This window comes from Arachis hypogaea, chromosome 9 (assembly GCF_003086295.3).
Source record: "Arachis hypogaea cultivar Tifrunner chromosome 9, arahy.Tifrunner.gnm2.J5K5, whole genome shotgun sequence".
Taxonomy (NCBI): Eukaryota; Viridiplantae; Streptophyta; class Magnoliopsida; order Fabales; family Fabaceae; genus Arachis; species Arachis hypogaea.
Genome location: NC_092044.1, coordinates 81871433 through 81889526, shown reverse-complemented (window position 1 = coordinate 81889526; position 18094 = coordinate 81871433).

Here is an 18094-nt window from a genome sequence, read left to right as displayed (position 1 = left end):
CCAAGGGTTTGAATATTGAGGCATGTGTCTGTGGTGTTCATGTGCAAGGGATATGCTTGGATGAATAAGCTCTTAGGGGTGCCATATCACTTGGTAACTTGGGTTAACTAATCCGGGATTACCAGCTGAAAGTCCACTATCAAGAGTAACCTTTGCTACAAAGCACTTAGTAACCTAAAGAGGTGCTGGACACCAAGGTCTCAAGAAAGAAAAATAACAAACCATGTGCCTGTGGTGTGTATGTATAGGGGAAAGAGACTTGAGGGAGTAAGTCCTTAGGGGTGTCCTAACACCTAGCACCTTGAACCAACTGGTTCGGGAGTGTTGGCTGAAAGCTTATCATAAAAAGTTGCCCTCTTACAGAGCACTTAGCCTAAAAAGAATGCAATAAAACCAGGAAAAGAAGGGATGATCAACAATTAGGAAGTCTCAAAGGATGCAATCAAGTGAGTGTTCAAGGGCATGATAAATGCCTAAAAACCAGTGAAAGAATGAACCTAAGTTGCTATGCATGAAACCTCATAACCCAGAAATTTGACTTCTATAATGATTACTTGTTTATCTTGTTCTTTCATTCATTTTTTCCCATGTTTCAGTACTTGCTTAGGGACAAGCAAGCTTTAAGTTTGGTGTTGTGATGCCAGGGCATCTTGGCCAGTTTCACTGACCTTTTCTTTACTGTTTTAGGGTAGTTTCATGCATTTTCTTAGTAAATAAGCAAGTTTTAGATGAAAATACACTTACACCTTGATTCAAGCAATTATTGTGAACTTTACATGATTTCATGAGGATTAGGCAAGAATTTAATGATATAATTGATGATGCATAATCTCATGACTTGGAACAGAGCTTTGATGCACTCTAATTGCTTGATTTCAGGACAAATGAAGCAAGAAAAAACCACGTTAGCAGCCACGTTAATCTAATTAACATGACCACTAACGTGGAATGGGGACAAGCTTGTAGCATTAATGGAAAAAGTGATCGCCAATAATGCCTTCGAAGCCATCATAGCCCACGTTAGTTGCCACGTTAACTACATTAACGTGGTAGCTAACGTAGAGGAGGAAGGGGAGCTCCAACTTTAGTGGTAAAAGTGATTGCCACTAACATTCCACAAAGGCACAATGTAGCCACATTAAGAGTCACGTTAATCCAATTAACGTGAACTCTAACGTCGGATGAAGAACCAATCACCAACATTAGTGACACTCACCTTTGTCACTAACGTTGGACCAACCCAAGAGTGCCCACATTAGTGGTCACGTTAAGACCACTAACGTGAGAGATAACATGGAGCTAAGCATGATAAGCCAACATTAGTGACACTCACCTTTGTCATTAACGTTGGAGATGGCAATCACTACCACGTTAGTGGCCACGTTAATCTAATTAACGTGAACTCTAATGTGGGAAGGAGGGGCGTTTGGAGCGTTAGTGACAAAGGTAAGTGTCACTAACACTCTCGAAGCTTAGGCATGCCCACATTAGGAGTCACGTTAGTTATACTAACGTGAACTCTAATGTAGGGAAAGGGAGGCACAAGGCAACATTATTGGAAAAGGTGATTCCCAATAACGTTTGCGAAGGACCAAGTGGCAACGTTACTGGTCACGTTAGTGCCACTAATGTTGAAGTTAACGTTGATCATTTTGGGTTGGAACGTTAGTGGAAAAGGTAATTGTCACTAACGTTCTCGAACCCACATCCTCACTTAACGTTAACACCACTAATGTCCTAACTAACGCCCATGCCTAACTCAGACTTTTCTGCAAACAAACTTGAGCCCACTGAAGATTGTAACTGCTTCAACTCAAGATCAAAGGCCCATATCCAAGACTTGAAGAACTCACTAGAAGATCAAGAAGAGTAGTATATATAGGAGTAGTTTTGAACTATAGAGAAGCTTGGCACTTTTGGAGAACTACACTCTGTATATTTACTTTCTCCATTTTCTAGTTTGGAAAGCATGTACTCTTTCCTACCATTTTCCATTTCCAGAGCCATGAACAACTAAACCCCTCTCATTGGGTTAGGGAGCTCTGTTGTAATTTGATGGATCAATTATAGTTTTCATTCTTCTTCCTCTTTCTTTTCTCTTGTTTTACTAGAAAGCTTTCAATCTTAATTCAATTGGTTAGTTATCTTGGAAAAGAAACTCTCCATAATTTGATCTCCTCTAAGCCTTGGAAAAAGGATGAGGATATCATGCTAGAAATGCTTTCTCATGTTGGACCAAATTGGAGTTTGGACGGATATAGTGACATGTAATCCTCCCAACACTTTGATTTGGAAATACATGTGGTATAATCAGTGACCATACTTCATCTCTTCCCATGAGCAATTAAATCAAGAAATTGGGCAATTGTTCAAGCTTAGAGAGATTGGATTACCAACGAATTGGGATCCAATCACTTATGATTGCCAAGGAAATCAATGAATGCATTGATTGAGGAATAGATGAGAATGAACTTGATCTAGAGAATGCAACATCTCCTAAGCCCAATGAATCCCCCATCTCTGATCTTACCCATTCTCTTTACTTTTTGCCATTTATTTTCATGTTCATCTCCCCAAATCCCCATTTAAGATTCTGCAATTTAATTTCTGCACTTTATTTTCCCGCCATTTAATTTTCTACAATTCTCAACTCAATTTCTGTTTAGCTCAACTAGCACATTCTTCCGATTAAAGTTGCTTGACCAATCAATCCTTGTGGGATTCGACCTCACTATATTGTGAGTTTTTACGTGACGACAATTTGGTATACTTGCCGAAGGAAAATTTGTTGAGAGACAAGTTTTTGTGCATCAGAATTTCGGATAAGCATATGAAGATGCTTTGTTCCCTCTGAGCCTCTGCTTTCCTATTGCCTTCAACCAATCATTCATACTCCTTTTCATGGTCAGTTGTATGTAGGTGGATCACCATTGTCAATGGCTACCATCCATCCTCTCAGAGAAAATGGTCGGGCTACGAGTAACGTAGGGCTAATCATCTGTCAGTTCTCGATCATGTCGGAATAAGATCCATTGATCCTTTTACACACTGTCACTGCGCCCAACACTCGAGAGTTTGAAGCTCGTCACAGTCATCCCATCTCAGATCCTACTTGGAATACCACAGACAAGGTTTAGACTTTCTGGATCTCAATAATGCTGCCAATTGATTCTAGCTTATACCACGAAGACTCTGATCGCACGGAATGGAAGCTCTGTTGTCAGGAGAGGCAACCATGCATCATGAACCAGGAGGCCAAGAGATACACACTGAAGCTCTCGCAGATAGAATGGAAGTGGTTGTCAAGCACGCGTTCATAAGGGAGGATGATGATGAGTGTCACGGATCATCACATCCATCAGATTGAAGTACGAGTGAATATCTTAGAACAAGAATAAGCGTGAATTGAATAGAAGAACAATAGTACTTTGCATTAATTCATGAGGAACAGCAGAGCTCCACACCTTAGTCTATGGTGTGTAAAAACTCCACCATTGAAAATACACAAGAACAAAGTCTAGACATGGCCGAATGGCTATGCCTCCCAAATAACATGAAACAATCACAAAGGGTTCAAAGACCTGATCCCAAGATCAAAGATGATCAAAGGATGAAAATACAATAGTAAAAGGTCCTATTTATAGTGAACTAGTAACCTAGGGTTTACAGAAATAAGTAAATAATGCATAAATCCACTTCCGGGGCCCACTTGGTGTGTGCTTGGGCTGAGCTTTGAAGCTTTGACGTAGATAGGCTTTTCTTGGAGTTAAACATCAGCTTTGGTGCCAGTTTGGGCGTTTAACTCCAGCTTTTATGCCAGTTCTGGCATTTAACGCCAGAAAAGGGTCTCTGACCAGCGTTTTGTCACCAATTTGGGCCATCAAATCTCGGGCAAAGTATAGACTATTAAACATTGCTGGAAAGCCCAAGATGTCTACTTTCCAACGCAATTAAGAGCGCACCAATTGGGTTTCTCTAGCTCCAGAAAATCTACTACGAGTGCAGGGAGGTCAGAATCCAACAACATCTTCAGTCCTTTTTCAGCCTCTGAATCAGATTTTTGTTCATGTCCTTCAATTTCAGCCAGAAAATACCTGAAATCATAGAAAAACACACAAACTCATAGTAAAGTCCAGAAATGTGATTTTTGCATAAAACTAATAAAAGTATACAAAAAACTAACTAAATCATACTAAAAACTACCTAAAAATAATGCCAAAAAGCATATAAATTATCTGCTCATCACAACACCAAACTAAAATTGTTGCTTGTCCCCAAGCAACTGAAAACAAAATAGAATAAAAAGAAGAGAATATACAATGAATCTCACCATATCAATGAAACTTAGTCCCAATTAGATGAGTGGGGCTAGTAGCTTTTTACTTCTGAACAGTTTTGGCATCTCACTTTATCCTTTGAAATTCAGAATGATTGGCATCTATAGGAACTCATAATTTTAGATAGTGTTATTGATTCCCTTAGTTCAGTATGTTGATTCTTGAACACAGCTACTTTATGCGTCTTGGCCGTGCCCCTAAGCACTTTGTTTTCCAGTATTACCACTGGATCATGAATGCCACAGACACATAACTAGGTGAACCTTGTCAGATTGTGACTTAGCTTTGCTAAAGTTCCCAGTTAGAGGTGTCCAGAGTTCTTAAGCACACTCTTTCTACTTTGGATTACGACTTTAACCACTCAGTCTCAAGCTCTTCACTTGGACCTTCATGACATAATCACATGGTTAGGGACAGCTTGATTTACCCGCTTAGGCTAGAATTTTATTCCTTTGGGCCCTCCTATCCATTAATGCTCAAAGCCTTGGATCCCTTTTACCCTTGACTTTTGGTTTAAAGGGCTATTGACTTTTTCTGCTTGCTTTTTCTTTTTTTTTTTTCTCTCTTTTTCTTTTTCGCCATTTTTTCTTTCTTTTTTTTCGCAAGCTTTTTTATTCATTGCCTTTTCTTGCTTCAAGAATCAATTTCATGATTTTTCAGATATCAATAACATTTCTCTTTGTTCATCATTCTTTCAAGAGCCAACAAATTTAACATTCATAAACTTCAATATCCAAAATATGAACTGTTCAAGCATTCATTTAGAAAACAAAAAGTATTGGCACCACATCAAAATAATTAAACTAATTTCAAGATAAAATTTGAAATTCATGTACTTCTTGTTCTTTTGTAATTAGGAACATTTTTCATTTAAGAAAGGTAAAGGATTCATGGAATTATTAATAGCTTTAAGACATAGACACTAGATACTAATGATCATGTAATGAAGACACAAACATAGATAACACATCAAGCATAGAAATAAAAAAAACCGAAAAATAAGAACAAGGAAATTAAAGAACGGGTCCACCTTAGTGATGAGCGGATAATTTATATGCTTTTTGGCATTGATTTTAGGTAGTTTTTAGTAGGATCTAGCTACTTTTTGGGATGTTTTTATTAGTTTTTATGCAAAATTCACATTTCTGGACTTTACTATGAGTTTGTGTATTTTTCTATGATTTCAGATATTTTTTGTCTGAAATTGAGGGACCTGAGCAAAAATCTGATTCAGAGGCTGACAAAGGACTGCTGATGCTGTTGGATTCTGACCTCCCTGCACTCGAAGTGGATTTTTTGGAGCTACCGAATTCCAAATGGCGCGCTCTCAATTTCGTTGGAACGTAGACATCCAGGGCTTTCCAGCAATATATAATAGTCCATACTTTGCCTGGGTTTTGACGACGCAAACTGGCGTTCAAACGCCCCTTCTCTGCCCTATTCTGAAGTCAAAACGCCCAAACTGGCACCAAAGCTGGCATTTAACTCCAAGAAAAGTATCTACATGTGAGAAGCTCAATGCTCAGCCCAAACACACACCAAGTGGGCCCAAAAGCATATTTCTGCATCATTTACCTATTTTTGTAAACCCTAGTAGCTAGTCTCATTATAAATAGGACCTCTTACTATTGTATTTTCATCTTGGAATCATCTTTGGAACATTTTCCTTAGACTTGGGAGCTGTCCTCATGGCCATGCCTACCTTCATCACTTATGTATTTTCAATGGTGGAGTTTATACACACCATAGATTATGGTGTGGAGCTCTGCTGTTCCTCGAGTATTAATGCAATTACTATTGTTCTTCTATTCAATTCATGCTTATTCTTATTCTAAGATATTCACTCGCAGTTAAACCTGATGAATGTGATGATCCGTGACACTCATCATCATTCTCACATATGAACGCGTGACTGACAACCACTTCCGTTCTACCTTAGAACGAGCGTGCATCTCTTAGCCTCCATTCCGAAAGATCGGAGTCTTCGTGGTATAAGCTAGAATTATTGGTGGCCATTCCTGAGATCCAGAAAGTCTAAACCTTGTCTGTGGTATTCCGAGTAGGATTTGGGAAGGGATGACTGTGACAAGCTTCAAACTCGCAAGTGTTGGGCGTAGTGACATACGCAAAAGGATCACTGGATTCTATTCCAACATCATCGAGAACCCACAGATGATTAGCCGTGCAGTAACAGCGCATTTGGACCATTTTCACTGAGGACGGGACGTAGCCATTGACGCTGGTGAAACCCGAACATACAGCTTGCCATGGAAAGGAGTATGAAGGATTGGATGAAGGCAGTAGGAAAGCAGAGATTCAAGAGGGATGAAGCATCTCTATACACTTATCTGAAGTTCTCACCAATGAATTACATAAATATCTCTATCTTTATTTTATGTTTTATTTATCTTTTTACTTATTAAAACTCCATAACCCATTTTAATCCGCCTGACTGAGATTTACAAGGTGACCATAGCTTGCTTCAAGCCACAATCTTCGTGGGATCGACCTTTACTCACGTAAGGTATTACTTGGACGACCCAGTGCACTTGCTGGTTAGTTGTGCGGAATTGTGACGAAGTGTAATTCACGTTTGAGCATACCAAGTATATTGGTGCCATGGTTGATGATCATAATTTCGTGCACCAAGTTTTTGGCGCCGTTGCCGGGGATTGTTCGAGTTTGGACAACTGACGGTTCATCTTGTTGCTCAGATTAGGTAATTTTCTTTTTGTTTCAATCTTTATTTTCTTTTCAAAAAGTTTTCAAAAATCTTTCAAAATTTTGTCTTCTTCATCGTTTTTTCCAAAATAATTTTTGAAAAATACAAAAAAGTCATAAAATCATAAAAATCCAAAAATATTTGATGATTCTTGTTTGAATCCAGTGCCAAATTTTAAGTTTGGTGTTAATTGCATGATTTTAATTGTCTTGCAATTTTTGAAAAACATGGATAATGTTATTGATGATCTTCAAGTTGTTCTTGATGAATTTCCTTGTTTGATCTTCATGATTTATTGAATTGCACTGCATGATGTTCTACATATGCATTCCTGCATTCATATGGCCCAAACATGAGAAAGTTCTAAGTTTGGTGTCCTCCATGTTTTATTTCATTGAGAAAACTGAGTTCTTGATGTTCATCTTGATCTTCAAGATTGTTTTTGGTGTTCATCTTGACGTTCATAATGTTCTTGCATATATCTTGTGTTTTGATCCAAGAATTATATGTTTTGACTCATTTTGCTGTTTTTCAAAATTGAAAACATCTCTTCTTGAATAAAGGATTTAGCAAAATGAAAGTCCAAGAACATAAAGTAGAGGAATTACAGAGAAAAAGCTGCGCGTTCAAAACGCCCAGTGAGAAAGGAAAACTGGCGTTTAAACGCCAACCAGGGTACCTGGCTAGGCATTTAAACGCCCAAACCATGCAACAATTGGGCGTTAAACACCCAAAACATGCAGCTCCTGGGCGTTTAACGCCAGGATGACATAAGGAGAGGAATTTTGTTTTCAAATCAAATCTTTTTCAAATCTTCATAATTTTTCAAAATCAAATGTTTTTCAAATCAAATATTTTCAATCATATCTTTTTCAAACTCATATCTTTTTCAAATATATATTTTTCAAAAAAAATCAAATCTTTTTAATTTCCTTTTCAAATCTTTTTCAAAATAAATTTCAATCATATCTTTTCAAACATATCTTTTTCAAATTATATCTTTTTCAAAATCAATTTCAAAATCTTTTCTAACTTCTTATCTTTTCAAAAATTGATTTTCAAATCTTTTTCAACTAACTAATTGATTTTTATTTGTTTTACTATTTCTTATCTTTTTCAAAACCACAACCAATTTTTCAAGAATTTATTTCAAAATTTTATTCTTTTTATTTTTCGAAAATTCTTCCCCCTCTCTTATCTTTTTCTATTTAAACACTAACATTCCTCCTCCATTGTCAATTCGAACTCCATCTCTCTTTGTGTTCGAATTCTTCGTTACCTACCTCATCCTTTTATTCTTGTTTTCCTCTGACACCTCAAGGAATCTCTATACTGTGACATAGAGGATTCCATATTTTGTTTGTTTTCTTCTCTTTCATATGAGCAGGAACAAAGATAAAAGCATACTTGTTGAAGCTGATCCTGAACCTGAAAGGACTCTGAAGAGGAAGCTAAGAGCAGCTAAAGCACAAAACTCTGAAGAGGACCTTACTGAAATTTTTGAAAAGGAAACAGCAAAAGAAACAATTATAGCCGAACCAAACAACAATGCAAGGAAGATGCTTGGTGATTTTACTATACCAACTTCCAACTTTTATGGAAGAAGCATCTCAATCCCTGCCATAGGAGCAAACAATTTTGAGCTAAAGCCTCAATTAGTTTCTCTACTACAACAGAACTGCAAGTTTCATGGACTTCCATGAGAAGACCCTTATCAGTTTTTAACTGACTTCTTGCAGATCTGTGATACTGTTAAGACCAATAGAGTCGATCCTGAAGTCTACAAGCTTATGCTTTTCCCTTTTACTATAAGAGACAGAGCTAGAACATGGTTGGACTCACAACCTATAGATAGCATGGACTCTTGGGATAAGCTGGTCACGGCTTTCTTAGCTAAGTTCTTTCCTCCTCAAAAACTGAGCAAGCTTAGAGTGGATGTTCAGACCTTCAGACAAAAAGATGGTGAGTCCCTCTATGAAGCTTGGGAAAGATACAAGCAGCTGACCAAAAAGTGTCCTTCTGACATGCTTTCAGAATAGACCACATTAGATATATTCTATGATGGTCTATCTGAAGTTTCCAATATGTCACTGGACCATTCTGCAGGTGGATCTATTCACCTAAAGAAAATGCCTACAGAAGCTCAGGAACTTATTGAAATGGTCGTAAATAACCAGTTCATGTATACCTCTGAGAGGAATCCTGTGAGTAATGGGACGCCTCAAAAGAGAGGAGTTCTTGAAATTGAGGCTCTGAATGCCATACTAGCTCAGAATAAAATATTGACCCAACAAGTCAATATGATCTCTCAGAGTCTGAATGGATTGCAAAATGCATCCAACAATGCTAAAGAAGCATCTTCGGAAGAAGAAGCTTATGACCCTAAGAACCCTGCAATGGTAGAGGTGAATTACATGAGTGAAGCCTATGGCAACACCTATAATCCTTCATGGAAAATTCATCCAAATTTTTCATGGAAGGATCAACAGAAGTAAGGCTTCAATAATAACAATGGTGGAAGAAACAGGTTTAGCAATAGCAAACCTTTCCCATCATCATCTCAACAACAGACAGGGCATTTTGAGCATAATCCTTCTAGCTTAGCAAACATAGTCTCTGATCTATCTAAGGCCACTTTTAGTTTCATGACTGAAACAAGATCGTCCATTAGAAAATTGGAGGCACAAATGGGCCAGCTGAGTAAAAGGGTTACTGAAACTCCTCCTAGTACTCTCCCAAGCAATACAGAAGAGAATCCCAAAGGAGAGTGAAAGGCCATTGATATGATCAACATGGCCGAAACCTTGGGGAAGGAGGAGGACGAAAATCGCAATGAGGAAGACCTCAAGGAACGTCCACCATTCAGTAAGGAATCCCCTAATGAGGAACCAAAGGAATCTGAGGCTCATACAGAGACCATAGAGATTCCCTTGGACCTCCTTTTACTATTCATGAGCTCCGATGACTATTCATCTTCTGAAGAGGATGAAGACATTGTTGAAGGGCAAGTTGCCCAATATTTAGGAGCAATCATGAAGCTGAATGCCAAGCTATTTGGTAATGAGACTTGGAAGGAAGAGCATCCCTTGCTCACCAATGAACTGAATACATTGGTTCAGCAAAATTTACCTCAAAAGAAACAGGATCCTGGTAAATTCCTAATTCCATGTACCATAGGCACCATGACCTTTGAAAAGGCTTTGTGTGACCTGGAGTTAGGCATAAATTTAATGCCACTCTCTGTAATAGAGAAACTAGGAATCTTTGAGGTACAGGCTGCCATATTCTCATTAGAGATGGCAGACAAATCTATGACAAAGACTTATGGACTAGTAGAGGACGTGCTAGTGAAGGTTGAAAGCCCTTACTTCCCTACTGATTTTATAATCCTAGACACTAGGAGGGATGAGGATGAATCCATCATCCTTGGAAGACCCTTCCTAGCCACAGCAAGAGCTGTGATTGATGTTGACAGAAGAGAGTTGATCCTTCATGCAAATGAAGAATGCCTTGTAGTAAAGACTCAAGGTTCTCCATCTGTAACCATGGGAAGTAAGCATGAAGAGCTTCTCCCAATACAGAGTCAAACAGAGCCCCCACATTCAAACTCTAAGTTTGGTGTTGGGAGGCCACAGCCAAACACTAAGTTTGGTGTTGAGAGATCTCAACCATACTCTGAAAATCTGTGTGAGACTCCATGAGAGCTCACTGTCAAGCTATTGACATTAAAGAAGCGCTTATTGGGAGGCAACCCAATTTTATTCTATTATCTAATTTTATTTTATCTATGTTATTTTATGTTTTCTTTTAGGTTGATGATCATGTGAAGTCACAAAGACACTCATAAAAACAAAGCAGAAGTCAAAAACAACATAACTTGGAGGAAGGACTTACTGGCGTTTAAACGCCAGTAAGGGCAGCATAATGGGCGTTTAAACGCTAGAACAGGGCACCCAGACTGGCATTTAGATGCCAAAACAGGAAGGAAAGCTGGCGTTTAAACGCCAGAATAGGGCAACAAACTGGCATTTAAACGCCAGAATTGCACTCTAAGGCATTGTGAACGCCAAATTAGAGCAGGAATGTGAAATCCTTGGCCCCTCAGGATCTGTGGACCCCACAAGATCCCCACCAACCTCAACTCTCTCTCTCTCTCCCCTTCACACCTTTCTACAACACTCTCCCCCTCCATCTCCTCCATTCTCTTCTTCTTCCCCTTCTTTCCTTCTTCTTTTGCTCGAGGATGAACAAATATTTTAAGTTTGGTGTGGTAAAAGCATTGTTTTTTGTTTTTCCATAACCATTTATGGCACCTAAGGCCGGAGAAACCTTTAGAAAGAGGAAAGGGAAGACAAAAGCTTCCACATCCGAGTCATGGGAGATGGAGAGATTCATCTCAAGGGTCCATAGCTCAGTAGCAGAGAATTTGACTGCACATCAAGAGAGCCCACTCATGGACCTCAACAAGAGCATGAGGAGATCCCTCATCAAGAAATCCCTGAGATGCCTCAAGGGATACATTTTTCTCGACACAACTATTGGGAGCAACTAAGGATAGGAGCACCAAAATTACTAGGGATGGAGCAACAAAGGCAAGGAAGAGTCATAGAGGAGCTCAAGAGCACCATTGGTTCTTCAAGAGGAAGACGCCACCCTCACTAAGGTGGACTCATTCCTTAATCTCCTTGTCTACTTATTTTTCTGTTTTCGATTTTTATGCTGTATGTTCTATCTATGGTTGTGTCTTCACTACATGATCATTAGTGTCTAGTGTCTATGCCTTAAAGCCATGAATAAATGAATCCTTCACCTTTCTTAAATGAAAAATGTGCTTAATTACAAAAGAACAAGAAGTACTTTGATTTCAAATTTTATCTTGAAACTAGTTTAATTAATTTGATATGGTGGCAATACTTTTTGTTCTCTAAATGAATGCTTGAATAGTGCATATTTTCGAACTTGTTGTTTATGAATGTTAAAGTTGTTGGATCTTGAAAGAATGATGGACAAAGAGAAATGTTGTTGATAATCTGAAAAATCATGAAATTGGTTCTTGAAGCAAGAAAAAGCAGTGAAAAAAAGAAAAGAGAAAAAAAGAGAAGAAAAAAATGGCAAAAAAAAAGAAAAGAAAGAAAAAAAGAGAGAAAAAGCAAACAGAAAAATCCAATAGCCCTTAAAACTAAAAGGCAATGGTAACAAAGGATCCAAGGCTTTGAGCATTAATGGATAGGAGGGCCAAGGAAACAATATCCAGGCCGAAGCTGCTAAATCAAGCTGTCCCTAACCATGTGCTTGTGTCATGAAGGTCCAAGTGAAAAACTTGAGACTGAGTGGTTAAAGTTGTGATCCAAAGCAAAAGATTATGCTTAAGAACTCTAGACACCTCTAACTGGGGACTTTAGCAAAGCTGAGTCACAATCTGAAAAGGTTCACCCAGTTATGTGTCTGTGGCATTTATGTATCCGGTGGTAATACTGGAAAACAAAGTGCTTAGGGCCACGGCCAAGACTCATAAAGTAGCTGTGTTCAAGAATCAACGTACTGAACTAGGAGAATCAATAACACTATCTGAAATTCTGAGTTCCTATAGATGCCAATCATTCTAAATTTCAAAGGAAAAAGTGAGATGCCAAAACTGTTCAGAAGCAAAAAGCTACAAGCCCCGCTCATCTAATTAGGACTAAGTTTCATTGATACTGTGGGATTCACTGTATATTCTCTTATTTTTATCCTCTTTTGTTTTCAGTTGCTTGGGGACAAGCAACAATTTAAGTTTGGTGTTGTGATGAGCGGATAATTTATACACTTTTTGGCATTGTTTTTAGGTAGGTTTTAGTAGGATCTAGCGACTTTTTGGGATGTGTTAATTAGTTTTTATGCAAAATTCACATATCTGGACTTTACTATGAGTTTGTGTGTTTTTCTGTGATTTTAGATATTTTCTAGCTGAAATTGAGGGACCTGAGCAAGACTCTGATTCAGAGGCTGACAAAGGACTGCTGATGTTGTTGGATTCTGACCTCCCTGCACTCGAAGTGGATTTCCTGGAGCTATAGAATTGCAAATGGCACGCTCTTAATTGCATTGGAAAGTAGACATCGAGGGCTTTCTATCAATATATAATAATCCATATTTTGCCCGCGTTTTGATGACGCAAACTGGCGTTCAAACGCCCCTTCTCTGTCCTATTCTGAAGTCAAAACGTCGGAACTGGCATAAAAGTTGGAGTTAAATGTCCAATCTGGCACCAAAGCTGGCGTTTAACTCCAAGAGAAGTCTCTACACGTGTAAAGCTCAATGCTCAGCCCAAGCACACACCAAGTGGGCCCAGAAGCGGATTTCTACATCATTTACCTATTTTTGTAAACCCTAGTAGCTAGTCTCATTATAAATAGGACCTCTTACTATTGTATTTTCATCTTGGAATCATCTTTGGAACGTTTTCCTTAGACTTGGGGGCTGGCCTCAAGGCCATGCTTACCTTCATCACTTATGTATTTTCAACGATGGAGTTTCTACACACCACAGATTAAGGTGTGGAGCTCTGCTGTTCCTCGAGTATTAATGCAATTACTATTGTTCTTCTATTCAATTCATGCTTATTCTTGTTCTAAGATATTCAATCGCACTTCAACCTGATGAACGTGATGATCCGTGACACTCATCATCATTCTCACATATGAACGCGTGACTAACAACCTCTTCCGTTCTACCTTAGAACGTGCGTGTATCTCTTAGCCTTCATTCTGAAGGATCGAAGTCTTCGTGGTATAAGCTAGAATTATTGGCGGCCATTCATGAGATCTTGAAAGTCTAAACCTTGTCTGTGGTATTCCGAGTAGGATCTGGGAAGGGATGACTGTGACGAGCTTCAAACTCGCGAGTGTTGGGCGTAGTGACAGACGCAAAAGAATCACTGGATTCTATTCCAACATTATCGAGAACCGACAGATGATTAGCCGTGCGATGACAGTGCATTTGGACCATTTTCACTGAGGACGGGAGGTAGCCATTGACGCCGGTGAAACCCAAACATATAGCTTGCCATGGAAAGGAGTATGAAGGATTCGATGAAGGCAGTAGGAATGCAGAGATTCAAGAGGGATGAAGCATCTCTATACACTTATCTGAAGTTCTCACCAATGAATTACATAAGTATTTCTATCTTTATTTTATGTTTTATTTATCTTTTTACTTATTAAAACTCCATAACCCATTTTAATCTGCCTGACTTAGATTTACAAGGTGGCCATAGCTTGCTTCAAGCCGACAATCTCCGTGGGATCGACCCATACTCACATAAGGTATTACTTGGACGACCCAGTGTACTTACTGGTTAGTTATGCGTAATAGTGACGAAGTGTGATTCACGTTTGAGCGTACCAAGTCTATTGGTGCCATAGTTGATGATCACAATTTCGTGCACCACTTAGTGATGGTGGCTAGTTCTTCCTCTTGAAGATCTAATGGAATGCTTGAGCTCCTCTATGTCTCTTCCTTTTCTTTGTTGCTCTTCCCTCATGGCTATTTGATCCTCTCTAATTTTAAGGAGAATAATAGAGGGCTCTTGGTGCTCCATCCTTAGTTGCTCCATATTGGAACTCAAATCTCCTAAAGAGGTGTTGAGTTGCTCCTAATAGTTGTGTGGAGGAAAATGCATCCCTTGAGGCATCTCAGGGATTTCTTGATGAGGGACTTCCTCATGCTCTTGTTGAGGTCCATGAGTGGGCTCTCTTATTTGCTCCATCCTCTTTTTAGTGATGGGCTTGTTTTCTTCAATGAGGATGTCTTCCTCTATGACAATTCCAGCTAGATTGCATAGGTGACAGATGAGATGGGGAAGGCTAACCTTGCCAAAGTGGAGGTCTTGTCAGCCACCTTGTAGAGTTCTAGAGATATGACCTCATGAACTTCTACTTCTTCTCCAATTATGATGCTATGGATCATCATAGCCCAATCTACAGTCACTTCGGATCGGTTGCTAGTAGGAATGATGGAGCGTTGGATGAATTCCAACCATCCTCTAGCCACGGGTTTAAGGACATGCCTTCTCAATTAAACCGGCTTGCCTTTGGAGTCTCTTTTCCACTGAGCTCCTTCTACATATATGTCCATGAGGACTTGGTCCAACCTTTGATCAAAGTTGACCTTTCTAGTGTAGGGACGTGCAACTCCTTGCATCATTGGCAAGTTGAATGCCAACCTTACATTTTTCGGACTGAAATCTAAGTATTTCCCCCGAACCATTGTAAGCCAAATCTTTGGGTTCGTGTTCACACTTTGATCGTGGTTCTTAGCGATCCATGCATTAGCATAGAACTCTTGAACCATTAAGATTCTGACTTGTTGAATGGGGTTGGTGAGAACTTCCCAACCTCTTCTTCGAATCTCATGTCGGATCTTCGGATACTCATTCCTTTTGAGCATGAAAGGGACCTCAGAGATCACCTTCTTCTTGGCCACAAATTCATAGAAGTCGTCTTGATGGACCTTTGAGATGAATCTCTCCATCTCCCATGACTCGGAGGTGGAAGCTTTTTCCTTTCCTTTCCTCTTTCTAGAGGTTTCTCCGACCTTAGGTGCCATAAATGGTTATGGAAAAACAAAAAGTAACGCTTTTACCACACCAAACTTAAAAGGTTTGCTCGTCCTCGAGCAAAGGAAGAAAGATGGATGGAGAAGGAGAAGAAATGGAGGGGATGGAGAGGTTTGTATGGTTTGGCCAAGGGGGGAAAGAAGTGTTTATGATGTGTGAAAACAAAGGAGGGATGAGGGGTTTATATAGGAGTGGAGAGAGGGGTAGGGTTCGTGTATTAGGGGTTTGGTTTGAGAGGGAAAGTTTTTGAATTTTGAAAGGTGGGGGTAGGTGGGGTTTTCTGGGAAGAGTGGGTGGATATGGGTGGTGAAGGGTATTTGGGGAAGGGTGTTATTGGAATGTGTGAAGAAGAGAGAGTGAGTTGAGGTACGTGGGGATCCTGTGGGGTCCACAGATCCTGAAGTGTCAAGGATTTCTCATCCCTGCACCATTTTGGCATGTAAACACCCCTTTGAGTGCTAATCCTGGCGTTAAACGCCAGGTTGCTGCCCATTTCTGACGTTTAACGCCAGCTTTTCTTCCCTTTCTGGTGTTGGCTACCAACTTGGTGCCCTTTTCTGGCATTAAACGCCAGTCTGGTGCACTTTTTTGGCATTAAACGCCCAAAATGGTGCCAGACTGGGCGTTTAACACCCATTCTGCTACCCTTACTGGTGTTTAAATGCCAGTAAGCACCTCTTCCAGGGTGTGCTATTTTTAATGCTATTTTTGAATTTGCTTTGATTTTTGCAAGTGTTTCTGTGACTCCACATGATCATCAACCTAAAGAAAACATAAAATAACAATGGAAAATGGAATTTTAACATAGATAAAATAAAAATTGGGTTGCCTCCCAACAAGCGCTTCTTTAATGTCAATAGGTTGACAGTGAGCTCTCATGGAGCTTTACAGATGTTCAGAGCATGGTTGGGGCCTCCCAACACCAAACTTAGAGTTTGAATGTGGGGGCTCTATTTGACTCTATATTGAGAGAAGCTTTTCATGCTTCTTCTCCATGTGTACAGAAGGAGATCCGTGAGCCTTAAACACAAGTTAGTCCTCATTCACTTGAAGGACCAACTCTTCTCTGTCAACATCAATCACAACTTTTGCGGTGGCTAGGAAGGATCTGCCAAGGATGATGGATTCATCTTCATCCTTCCCATTGTCTAGGATTATGAAGTCAGTAGGGATGTAAAGTCCTTCAACCTTTACAAAGACATCCTCTACAAGTCTATAAGCCTATTTCTTTGATTTGTCTACCATCTCTAGTGAGATTCTTGCAGCTTGTACCTCAAAGATTCCCAGTTTCTCCATTACAGAGAGTGGCATGAGATTTATGCTTGACCCCAGGTCACACAAAGCCTTCTCAAAGGTCATGGTGCTAATGGTGCAAGGTATTAAGAACCTTCCGGGATCCAGTTTCTTTTGAGGTATCTTCAACTGAACCAATGCACTTAGTTCATTGATGAGCAAGGGGGGTTCATCCTCCCAAGTCTCATTACCAAATAATTTGGCATTCAGCTTCATGATTGCTCCTATATACTGAGCAATTTTCTCTTTAGTAGTAACTTCATCTTCTTCAGAAGAAGAATATTCTTCAGAGCTTATGAATGGTGGTGGACGAAATTGTGATCATCAAGTAGTTGGTCTCTTTGTTATTGTATGGAATCATTATTGCGGCTCTATGCTATGTGTGGACACAACTCCGTTCAACTTAACCAGCAAGTGTACTGGGTCATCCAAGTAATACCTTACGTGAGTAAGGGTCGATCCCACAGAGATTGTTGGTATGAAGCAAGCTATAGTCACCTTGTAAATCTCAGTTAGGCAGATTAAATGGTTTATGATGAGTTTGAAAATAAATAATAAACAGAAAATAAAATAGTAAATAGTTACTCATATAATTCCATGGTGAGAATTTCAGATAGGCATATGGAGATGCTGTGCTCCTCTTGAATCTCTACTTTCTTATTACATTCATCCAATCCTTCTTACTCCTTTCCATGGCAAGCTGTATGTAGGGCATCACTGTTGTCAATGGCTACATCCCATCCTCTCAGTGAAAATGGTCCTATGCTCTGTCATAGCACGGCTAATCATCTGTCGGTTCTCAATCAGGTTGGAATAGAATCCCTTGATTCTTTTGCGTCTGTCACTAACGCCCAGCCTTCAGGAGTTTGAAGCTCGTCACAGTCATTCAATACTGGAATCCTACTCGGAATACCACAGACAAGGTTAGACTTTCTGGATTCCCGGAATCCTACTCGGAATACCACAAACAAGGTTAGACTTTCTAGATTCCCATGAATGCCGCCATCTATCTAGCTTATACCACGAAGATTCTGTTGGGGAATCTAAGAGATATGCGCCCGGCCTAAGGTAGAACGGAAGTGGTTGTCAGTCACGCGCGTTCATAGGTGAGAATGATGATGAGTGTCACGGATCATCACATTCATC